Raw genomic sequence first — 12,707 nt, 5'->3', positions numbered from 1 at the left:
TTTTACTTAATCTTTATTAATATATGTTCATTTATTATTTTGTTATTATTATCTTTTGCTTTTTTCATTGCTCACAATTCCAGTGTAAAATGGCCATCTGTGCTGTATTTGGAATATTCTCAATACATAAAAAAAATAAAGAATTGTTTGTTTTCTGGTTATTTTATGTTGTTTTCTTACCATATTAGGTTAACTGTTATGATGAAACTGTAAGATAAAATGATGCATGATGATGGATGATCTTGCCCAAGATTTGAACCCAGACTCAGTGGTTCGGAGTGTGATAATACAGCTTATAGATCACTACACCAAAAAGTCGACCCAATACTCGGTTATATTTTATTTTCTACCCCATTTTCGCACAGAGACTAATCACCACCGAACCTACAGTTTAATGTAGGATCTGAATCTTAATTCTCCAAAAGTTTCAACCCGGAACCCCTTGATTGCAATGTCACCCAAGAGCTACTAATATATATTCTCAGAGCTGGTAGGGGATTATAATAGGTCAAGTGGTATTATTTCTTCACTCTCACGAATAGACATCCGAACTAACTGAGATAATTTATGTCGAGATTAACATTTTTGTAAGGGTTGACGACACCTAATTTTATTTTAGTAACTTTATATTAGGAGTTATCCACCAGTCGCCATGTCATCCGTTATTGATTTCGCTCTTATGGAGAGAGAGAGGTAGATTAGTAGCGATATCATAGCATTTGGTGCATCTTTGAATCAGCTGAATTAGATTTCTAGAATTTCTTGCATATATGTAACTGATATGAACAAAATCGATACTTAAGGATCTATTTGCACACTCCTGTTCACAAAAAGTGGCACATTTTATAAGGTTGGACAGTTGAAGAATGTGCCAGTTTATCTGAACCGAACTGTACAAGTTTGTTGATTATAACAATAAACGTAGTCACGCGAATACCACACTAGAGTATGATTTTATGTGCTATGAACAAATTGTAGATTCACAAGAGAGATCACTTTCTGCTTAGGCTATTTCTCGGCCCAAAAAGAATAAACAGGAAGTGTATATAAACTGTCACTTTTGTCCAATCGCTACTAGGATTATCAAAATGGGCAATTGTTTTCAATCCATACACTTTTACGTCGATTATGAGATTATGGGTTATTCGTGACGACGAGAACGATGGTGTTTTGCAATGGTTAGAGGAACAGGATATGACGCCAAACGTACGGCATCCCCGTTCGGGCCTCCCCGATGGCGTAGTGATAACGTCGTTGTTATGTAATCAAGGGGTCTCACATTCGATACCCGGTGGAGCACATAGAGGTTCGGATCCCACTTTAAACTGTGGGTCCAGTTCCGATTATCTACCTGCGCATAAAGTGGACTTAAAACAAATATCAACGAATGTCTGTTTGTCAGCATCATCTATATCGTTTGTGATGAACCTCCTCATGCTCATCGTGGCGATTCAGCATTAAAGTTACGAAAGCAACCTAAAATAATACATTTAACAGAGCTACACAATGGACGAGAAACTAATACGTTTGAGGAGATTACTGGAGATTCGAACTCAGGTAACCTAAGTTCATATAAGTGTTATATTAACCACGGCACTTACGAGGTTTGGATAGACAATATTAATGTTTAGTTTTATGATTTTTTCGAAAGGGGGCGACAATAATGTGAAAATACCTCTCAAAATCTGATCTTGCGATATTGATTCAAGCATCCGTGTTTCGAGAAATGCGCTCCATATGGTAGCGCTCTTTATAAAATCACATCAAGTGTCTGGTTGTAAGCAACACAGCCAAAAATCCGATTCCCGACAAGTACAGGGCTGGGAAAGAGGGGGAAACACTGTTTGGTGTTCCAGAGGGTCCTGCCCTTCCCCTGGGGGGCCCCCATGATCCTCGGAATGAAAAGAGAGATCTCCACGTCGTACACGGATGGTGTGAACGAAATAACAAAGCAAGGAATAGGAGTTCTGAAGAAGACCGGCAAAGGGGGATGTAAGGAAGAGCACAATGTCGTGAAGGGGGAAGTAAAGGGGAGGGAAGAAAGAGCGGAAAAGCTTGTCCAAATTCTCACTTTTAATAGAGTCAGATTCTAGCAATTCAGAATTCAAAAGGCAGTCCCTTGTCGTTGACTGTTCCGAGGGAGTGTGCAGCACGATTCTTAAAGCCCGGCTGCCGCCATGTCTGGGAATTCGCTCCTTGACGTCCGGAAGTAAGACATCTTTGCCAAATATATATTTTACAGAATTCCCTGTCAAAGCAGCTTCGATGCGTGTGTAAATATAAGACATAACCAAATATTCAAAGTCCGAGTAACAATGTCAAATTATTTGCAGGGTTATTACCTCTGCTATATATACTTACTTGTACATTGTTAAAATTAATTTGTTGGAAGTCACCAAATATGTAAGGCTAAAATCAAAATAGAAATTGATCCTATTGTTTTTACGCGTGTGCATCCGTAATACAAAACGGAATACTGATTGTCAAATTGGATAAAAGAGTAACATAATAAATATATCAATTTGTAGGCTACGTGAGAGTAAGCAAAGAATCACACCAGACACATCTCACTTTCTACTGAGTTCAAAATATTCAAAATGAAGTGTCTCAGAAATAAACGAATATAGATTAAAGAAATGCAACCACGTACATAAAAACTTGCAGCGACTACTGTGGAGGAGTGGTTATCACTGCGCGCTACGACACCAGGGGTCCCAGGTTCGAATCCTGGCCTGGGCATGGGCGTTCTTTGTGAATGTCCCTTCATCAGTCTCATCATCACTCATCCTCATCTTTGCGAGTAGTCAAAAGTGGCTGAAAAGCTAGTTAATAACCAAATCAATCAATAAACATAAAGCCTCGCCAGGAAGAAATGGATAGTTACTTTTAACTGACTACAACTTGAATTACTTCTTTCTTGATGTTGCCCATTGACTAACTGAGGGGGGCGATGGTTCGAGCCCAAGACCTGCAGAAGGCTTATTACTAAGTTTTACATAAATTTTATGTTTCACGAACAAGAAGAGTCTAGTTTTTTTTTTTATATTTTTTTTTTACAAGATATCAATTCTAAATAGATAATTCTTTGTTCAGACCCAACATCGATTAACATTTGTTCTTAAAGCGACCATTAATGTATGTTTTCCCTTGATGAAAGGAAGTAAAAGATTTAGAGCATTTGAAATTGCCGTGGAAGCCTACAGATTCCGAATGCCATTTAGAAACGTCCATCTCACCGGCTTCCATTTGACATGTACGAATATTCAATTTGCACTGATCTGATACTGTCCCTTTGCGAGGACTTTCCTTGAGCGACACATGGGCACCCGATGCAATCACCAGACCGTGATATTTGGCCTCCTCTCATATCCTTCCTTCTATTCCCACGAATCAGAAAGCAGAAATTATTGACGTTCAGTGCTCAAAAACGAAACAAACGGATAGCGAGGGTTTTTGTATCGGTTCTTTTTTTATTTTGTGTCGCTTTTCTGTGAACCATTCACTCTATGGATTTATTTGCCGTTGACTTTTAAGTATCATTATTTTTTATTTGCTGCTTGACGTGATTACAAAGTCGTATCAAACAAATACAGTGATTTAAAAAATCATACAATTCAGAAAAAAATATTTGAATACCGGTAGGGTTATAAAATTTGGGCCTCTAGGCTTTCCTTTGTCCTGCCGACATTATAATTATTAACAGTTTTGTTATCATGATATTGCGTCCAGTAATTACATGCTCTGCACACTTGTAAACTTTAAATATATAGACACATCTGATTAAAATTTATTCATTAAACTTTGATAAAACTATACACTTAGATTTAACAAGAGATACTCTCACCTAAAACTGTTTTTGCACTGGCTGAAACTAGGGTTATGATGTAAGATTTTATTTAAAACACTTGAAACTCCTTCTTTCTGTATTCTTTCATGAAATAAGCAATTAAAAGAAATTGGCACCTTGTTTTATTTTGCTATTATCACAGTATTAAGAAATTTTAATAGTAGATGGTCTCATTTTTGTGCGCCCTCTAGGCTATAGACTAGAATAGCCTAGTGGTAAATCCCCTCCTTAAGAAGGAAATCATTCACTACCAGTTCGTATGAACTAATTTGTGCATATTAAAAACATGAGCCTCGCCCTACAACTTGAGTTACATTTTCCTTCATTTTGTCCATTGATCGACTTGAAGGGGGAAGGGGGGAGTAGGGACAATGGCTATATTTTTGTTTCTACCCATTCAAAATCTTACTCACTGACCTAGATTGATCTTCCTACGCTTACGAACAATAACACGATTGATTGATTTGGTGTTTAAGTCCACTTTATGCACAGTAAGTCTAATCCGGACTGGAGCTACAGTTTGAAGTGGGATCCAAACCATGTGCCTCCACCGGGTATCGAACCCGGGACCCCTTGATTACACGAACATTAAAACATTACACTCTATACTCCAATTTGTCTTGTTTTATGATTTTAGTAATAATGATGTCTCAAGTGAAGTGTTCAGCGTGGCTGGTATGTACGTACGACTGTTAAACACAGTCTGGGAATAAAACTTCGTAAATATCACCAGTACAGTCGGTATTTCTTAGCAGTCTTGAGAAATTTGGTCATCTTGTTTCATCCTGACTTCACCTCATCCGTGTTTGAGAAGTATGATTAGGTTCATATCTATGCACTTAATTATTTTGATCCAAGTGATTTACACAGAAACAAAGTAACTATGCGATACTTCCGATGTACATCGTTATTCAACATGTTGATATTTTTCAAATAATAATAGTAGTAGTGGCAAACGAAAAATCTAGGTCAGAGTTCATGAGATTTTAAAGTTATAATCCGGAAACGGATTTATATGTAGTAAAAATGTGCTAAATATATTTAGTTATTTTCACCAAAATATGGAGTAAAATATGGACTTAAAATTGTAAAAATTGACCGTTTTAGTAACACAAGACACTACACAAGCTACATAATATACAGTCTTGGGCATTGTAACTATTACTGCGACTGTCTTGAAGAGAAACCAGAAACGAATCCCGTCCGTGTGCCACAAAATCGTTGCTTCTGGCGCTGCTGTCGTGACTGTCTTGAACAGAAACCAGAAGCGAATCCCGTCCGTGTGCCACAAAATCGTTGATTCTGGCGCTGCTGTCGTGACTGTCTTGAAGAGAAACAGAAGCGAATCCCGTATGTCACGAAATCCCTGCTTCTGGTGCTGCTGTTAGGCGCGCAACTAGTAGGGAGGATGGGGTTAGCAATGGGCTCCTCGACTTGGGACTCTCTTCCAACGTTGCCAAAATAACATTTGTAACTAGTGTTGCCCACGAGACGAGACTTTGGCCTGTCTCGTCTCGTGGAGTCTCGTGGAAATGCTGTCTCGTCTCGAAAATATTCGTTTGTCTTATGACACATGGTCAATCTCGTCTCGTCTCGAATTTTTAAAAGCCTGTCCCGTCTCGTCCCGTGGGCAACACTATTTGTAACAACCAGGAGCCGATGCTTTGCAACTAAGCTGTAAAAAAGGCCCATTTACTCATATTCCACACGCTCAACCTCAACTGCATAAAGCAGGATCTACCATACAGAGGCACAGTGAAAGCAAGCTGTTATCAGAGTCCATTATTCTAGGAAATTAGTTACGAATTCAAAACCAGAAACTTAGATCTTTTCCTTTTTATTTTAACAGTGCGAAGTACTTTTATAGCATTGTAACAATCAAAAAGTAAATAAATTCCCTTTCTTTATATATCCATAATCACACAACTGTATGATATGCAACTGAAATTTATGTTCTACAACTTAAATTGACAAATAATTAGGGGTCAGTGCGTGTATAGTGAATGCGGCCATACGACCGAGAATTCTAAGAATAGGTTCCTCAATACCCAAACTAATATTAATTTAATTAAAAGTTAGAATAACAAAAACCTAATATAGGGTAAAGAAATGAACAAATAAACTATCGAATTTTAAAGGAACCACACTACGTAAATTCCCCATCATATCGCCACACTTACCATACACGTTTACAGTCAGAGCTACACCGCTCTTTTCCCCGTGACCGTTGCCTCAAGACAAACCGTGCTCGTTTCCTCCTGGTGGCTCTGAGCATAACAGCCAATCAGATCCAGGCCTGACATCAGTTGCAGTGTTACCAGCACATTTAGTACATTTGTGGGCAGAGGGTTATAGCTTGAGCCCACATTCTCTATTGTTAACAATTGTAAATAATAATAATAATAATAAGAAGTAGAAGAAACATTATTGTTCAGATGACAGAAAAGATGTAATCAACGCAATTGGAGGATATAAAAAGGGTCGTAACTTTAATTTGTTTAATGTCGCCTCAGACTTTGTCAATTAATTGCATGAAATTCACCCAACTCTTTCGGTCACACGGGGCCATGTAGTTATTGCGCAAATATGGAGTAGGATGTTGAGAAATGTTCTGAAATATGGAAATAATATGTAAAAATAACTAAAACTTGTAAGCCAAAACCTAATATATGTACAAATATGGAAAATAAAAACTGAATTGTTCGAGTCTACATGCCATGATGCGCAAAGATAATAAATAATATAACTGATTTCAGCTTCCTACATAAATATGTATTTACATATAAATCTGTTCCCTGAAACACATCAACGTCTTATGATCCTCTAAGGAAGTTCTAGAAAATTTTCAGTATGTCCCAGTTTTCAGTATTCCATGCCATTGTCCTATAAAATATAAGATATTGTATTACATGTTTTATAAGTAATACGTAAGCTTTCTTGGTTTCTAGTTTCCCTTGCAAGAAATTTAAAATGGAATAATCTCCCCTCCCTCCTCGAGAAACCTTGATCAGTTTTCAAGCATCAGCAACTGAGCAACTTGTGCGAGACGGTTTTTTAATTTATTTTTTTCTCTGTACATTTTTCGGATCTTCATATTGGAAAGCGCATTACGTATATCTCTTAGTTTTGAATTTTCTTTTCTTTCCTTCCTTCTTTTTACGTGCTAAGATGACAAAAACGAAGATTTGGCTCCCTCTCTGAAAGCAAAAGTGTTACAGCAGCATGAGATGTTTTTTTCAGAGATCTAAGCTGAAGTAGGTGCTCGGCTTGGGAGTAGCAGGAAAGAAAAGCAAACAACTTTCAGAATTCGGAACTCAATTCCAACTCGAGCATTCGCTTTGAGAATTAAATATATGGAAACTGCGTGGGCCGAGGGTCAGCGGGGAGGAGCGGAGAGGGGGGAGAGGAAGAGGAAGGAAGAATGTGTGAAGAGCAGAAATAGAGAGGCCAGGGGGAGGAAAATAATGGTTTGAAAAGAGTTACTCTGGCACCATTTTCTCTCGAACCTCCACTTATTTTATATTCTCATTTAGAGCTGAAGAGTTACAGCTCTAACGCTGTATTATCGCTTAAGTTAATCTACTGTAAGGAACAAACAGAACATCAGGTTTTGAAACTGAGTAAACGAACCAATCACGTTAAAATATGTTTATTATTACAACATCTAACTTAATACTGCGTATGCAAGATTATACGAGGACGTATTACTTCAGGAAGTTTGTTTCCATGGAGTGTGTAACAAAATAATAAAAATAAACCATATATATGGGGGTAGGGTTTAACGGATTCAAACCATTCCCATTGGTTTCGTATACATTTTGCACTAATTGTATAATCAAAGAAAATAATTAGTCAAAACACTTCATTGGTTGAAAAGGTTGTGAAATTGATATTAATATTTATCTCCCCCCCCTCTCTCTCATACACACACATACACAAAAGTAGGAGTTTCAAAAATACCAAAGTTATATTATTATGGCTATTTTAATTAATGTATATTCAGCCAATATTTAGATGCAACATGTATACAGAGAACATTATAGTGGTTGTATTCGAAAGTATTGATTAATAATAAATAAATAGTAACAATTAAATTATAACTGATCCCCATTCATTATTTCTGTACATATTCGGTTATGCAGTCATGGACCGATAACTATTCGCATACTACAGGCAAATCCAGTCATATTCATTTGCATTCTGAAATACTCGTTTTGTAATCAGGGGCACCCAGGTTTCATTCCCGGTGGGGATTATATTTTAATGAATTGGGCCATCCTTTAAACTATAAGTTCAGTCGTGATGGTTACTACTAGGGCTCGGAAGTTTGAGGAAAAATCCTTTTTTTTTCCTAGTGTCCGAAGACGAGGCCCAACATAATATACGTTCATTTTGGGTCATTGTAGGCCAGAAAAAGGTGGGTTTTATTTGTCCTTTTTTGCCTTTTTTGGCGTTTTTTTTTGTTTATTGGCCCTTTTTTAGCCTTTTTTAGGTCTTAACGTTTTTTTCTTACAACTTCACCTTCTTTCGACTACGTTTTTACTGCCCATTCTCAATTCGAATCATCATCAGTTCATCACCTCTTAAACATCCTTTCTATAGTAAAGAAATAATAATAATAATAATAATAATAATAATAATAATAATAAAATATATTGGAACCATCCCTGAAACGAGAGAAAAACATTTTTGGACTGAAAGAAGATGCATTCAGATAGTTTTTTCGCACTGTGCGTTCCATACCACCAGAATTTTTTATTTTTTTTTCATTAAATATGTAATTAAAACTGAAGTTATTAATTAATTTGGATCACATTTATACGTCCTTTTGTCCGTTTTTAGGTCCTTTTTTTGATATTTTTAGGTCTTTTTATAGGTCCTTTTTTGGCAATTTACAGGTCTTCAACTTCCGAGTCCTAGTTATCACTATTTAACCTGAACTTAGGAAATTTTGACTTTGCCATTCCTAACACGGTAAAACGCCGACCTCCGTGGTGGAGTGGTTATCACAGTGCACTACGAGGCCAGGGGTCCCGAGTTTGAATCCCAGCCTAAACATGGGTGTTCTTTGTCATTATCCCTTCATCTATTTCATCATATCATCCCTCGTGAACTACAGTAACGTCAACTACACGAAGTTATAATTTTCTATAATAAAACACAGCTTATTCCTTCAAGAGATAAACGTTCTTGCCATCACCAGAATCTGTTTTGAAAACTTTACGAAGTCATTACATTACTTTCAAAACATGCATGTACAAACTGCATGTGGATCATGTGTTGCCGTCCGATTTTTCTTTATCCTGAACATCTCTTTGTATTTGAGCAGGATTTGGAAAGATGAATCATCTGACACGCAATGAAAATTCTTCTCCCTTCCGTGTGATTGTAGAGCACGATTACTACCGCCAGTCTCTGGTTGTTCCGAGTTACCATCATGAAAGCGAGTTTAACAACCCAGAGCCTCCGATCATTTAGTGTGGTTCCCAGGATGCTGCAAATGACATTTCAACACGGCACCAATCACTTTGTCTTGTCAACGCTCTACACTGATCTAGGTTCGCAGACTTGTCTCGTGTACATAGGTAGAGGCTTCGTGTAAATAGTCTGAGATCACATAACCCTTTTGGACACTATGAAAAAACTAACTTTAAGTGAAAGATTACTCTTGGACGAGGACAATCATCTTGTAGCTATCTTGTCAAAATGTCTGTGACACTGTGTTAGAAATCACCACAGAATTGGAAGCAACATCGACAAGTCAGGTGGTTTTGAACGTTTGTCACTTATTACTAGGGCTAGGATTTTGATGCAAATGCATCTTTTTTTTTTTTTTTGGTAAGGCAGAAACGTTGCATAAGTAGATAGGAAAGTGTTTTACACGTAAGTGAATAAATTGGGATGCCTTTGTTAGGGCATTTCTTTAAAAAAAATTTTACCCTTTCTGGAGTAAAGGTAATTTTTTAAACTTTTTAAACAGTTTATGTCATTTTTCGACCTTTTAAAAGTCATCTTATGCATTTTTCTACATTTTGGTGAAAGAAAGGGCATTTTACATGCAAATGTAACCCTTTGAAGGGGAGAGGTTCAGACTCTCGTCTCATTGCCTTCAGCGCAGTTCTGAACGACTGTGTTCGAAGAAACAAGGAAATTTTGTGCAGCATTTTTGATACAAGCTGTTGTGTAGCAATTTAGCTCAAACAATGTGATTTCCCCCTTCAGTAAATACATTGTCGCCGAACGGACTATTGTTCAAAATTCCTTTTTAGTTGTCATGCCTTTCAAGGCCGGTATTGTAGCGTTGTTGCAAGTGAACGTGTACTTAGAGAGCACGGGGATAGAACATATTCTTTTAAGATTGAAGTGGACAGCAACGCCAGTGCACATGTAGGTTCATTGAGTTCATTTCCTGCAAATAGTTTTCTTGTGTATTACATTTTATCATTGACGTTTGTGCTCTGTATCGAATATTTTGTCAGGGAAACAATGCTCTCCATGGAATTGAAAGTGACTTAACAGCAAGTGATATTGTTCATTTCAAGTACGCTCCTCTTGTGTTTGCAACTCATTTCTTAAAGTGTAAAAGATGAGAAAAAGTGAACTTTCTTACTTGTGCTACCATACGCAATGAACATGTGATAGATACTGTAACGTTAATTTGTAATTTGAATTTCTCTTGGTAGCTTATAAATTTGTTCTACAAATCCTTCAGAATTTTTAGGTCATTTTTCTAAGTATATAGGGCATTTTCTTGCATGTATTAGGTCATAAATGTACTTCTTAAAGGTCGTTTTTTGGCAATTTTAAGGTCATCAAAATCCTAGCCCTACTTATTGCTAACTCAACCCTTCTTTATGATGATCTATAGCATATTTATCAAACTTGTAGAAAATATGTTCAGAGTTTCTTTTCCACGTCTGAAACTCGACAAATATTTTAACGATACTGTTAAGACAACTATGTTATATAATCTACTTAGTTTTCAATAGGGAAATAATATGATCTATTAATGAGTTAAAGTTTATCTCGAATAATTTCTCACCATTTTTAATATCGAAAACGATTGGTTGATTGATTTTTGTTATTTAGCGTGGCTTTTCTCCCACTTTTGGTTATTCAAGACGGTGAGGATGACGAATGATATGATAAAATTGATGAAGGGACACTCTAAAGAATATCCATGTCCAGACCGGAATTCGAACCCTGGGCCCCTTGCGTCGTGATATAAATGTATTAACACCTGAAAAATATTCGAAAAGCGACCTTTAAGTGTGGAAAATAGTTACTGTGTAACTTTTCAATAATATTAGTAATCGTAATGATAATATGCATCTTGAAAATGATGATGAATAGGTTGAAGAATGAGAGATACTTGTGATGAAATAAAGAAATTTTCAATGATTCAAACATTTCCTGTACAATTGAAGACACAATTTTGTGTGTAACAACAGTGATTAACATACTGAAGGAATCATATATGTGATGCCTTGTAAAATTTTGCACCACCAGAAATCCTGCATCTTAGGTCACAGCAAAACGAACACTAGCTAACATCCCCAAAAGGCATGATTGAAAAGTATTCGTAGCATTATATTATAACGAACAAAAATACTCGAGCAATCCTTTTCCAGACAGTAAAAGAATATAACAAAGTTTAGCGCGATTACATTAATTGGGATTAGATGTAAAGACACAGAGCGAGAGCAATCTAGATAAAGAATTTCCCGTTTGAGAAAGTTTCTCCTGAGGAAATGAATCCTCAAGCTCATTACTTGCTGTAATCATTGTTGATATAAATAACGAAGAAAAACTTGTATTTCACAAAAATCTACTAATGCTATTACAGTTTCCTGGTGGAGGTACATTGTTCAGTGGTTTGGATTCCACTTTGAAGGCCCAGTACCAATTAGTATATCTGACCACAAATTTAAACTAAAACGAACCCTGTAATTATCCTGATGTGTCGAAATATCTGCACATTATATTTGAAATGTTATATCTCTCATGTGCTTACAACATATGCTGTGCCCCACCCGGAAACCAATCTAAATCCGCCTATGCTGGCTAATTCGGCACTGACTGGGGTTTTGAGAAAGAACGCAGCTGTTTTTCTGAGAAGAGCTGTTGCCACTTCTACCTGCAGTGTTTAGACATCCAGCACGAACTGCAACGACGTTACACTCCCAAGGTCTCCGCATTGTATTAAAAAAAATAGCACAACACAATAACACAACCTATCAAGGATATCTTGTGAAATCTTTAAAGACGCTGAATGGCAACATCTCATTTACTCTACGTGGACTTGACAAGTACTGTCAATTCCTAAAACGGACGCTATTGGCAGGAAAGGTTTGAGGGGAGGATACACTGGGATCTACGGAGCTTTCTGAACTTTTTTTTGTAAGTAAAGTGGCGTTCGAATCAGGACTTCAACTTTACATTGCCAGCGACACGAGGTGTCCTGTAGATCGCCACAGGTTTCCAACAATAAAGGCTGCAGACTATTGTTGATCAGCCCTGTCGGAAGGAAATGGCCGACACCACTAGTAGGTGAGCTGATAGCTCTGGGGGGCGGGGCTGCTGATGAGCCGTGAACTGATTTATTGTGGGGCCAGGTAGGTTTCCCCCAGGTTAGAGAACTTTTATGAGCCGGGCCCCCCTCGCTGCTTCATTACTGTAGCCGGATGCAATTAGATGCGTAGCTTCCCAATATAGGAAGCTGCTTCGGAGATACTCTGGAACTACAAAATAAACATTTACGAGCAGAGAATGAGTCGGCTGCGTACGCGGAAAACGATAGCTTCCTAGGAACAAAATCTCACGCGGCTAGAATAAAAATGTGCATAAAATGACGCTAAAG

The sequence above is a fragment of the Lepisma saccharinum genome, chromosome 2 (genome assembly GCF_977018435.1).
Source record: "Lepisma saccharinum chromosome 2, izLepSacc3.1, whole genome shotgun sequence".
NCBI classification, from domain to species: Eukaryota; Metazoa; Arthropoda; class Insecta; order Zygentoma; family Lepismatidae; genus Lepisma; species Lepisma saccharinum.
Note: the sequence above shows the minus strand (reverse complement) of the source record.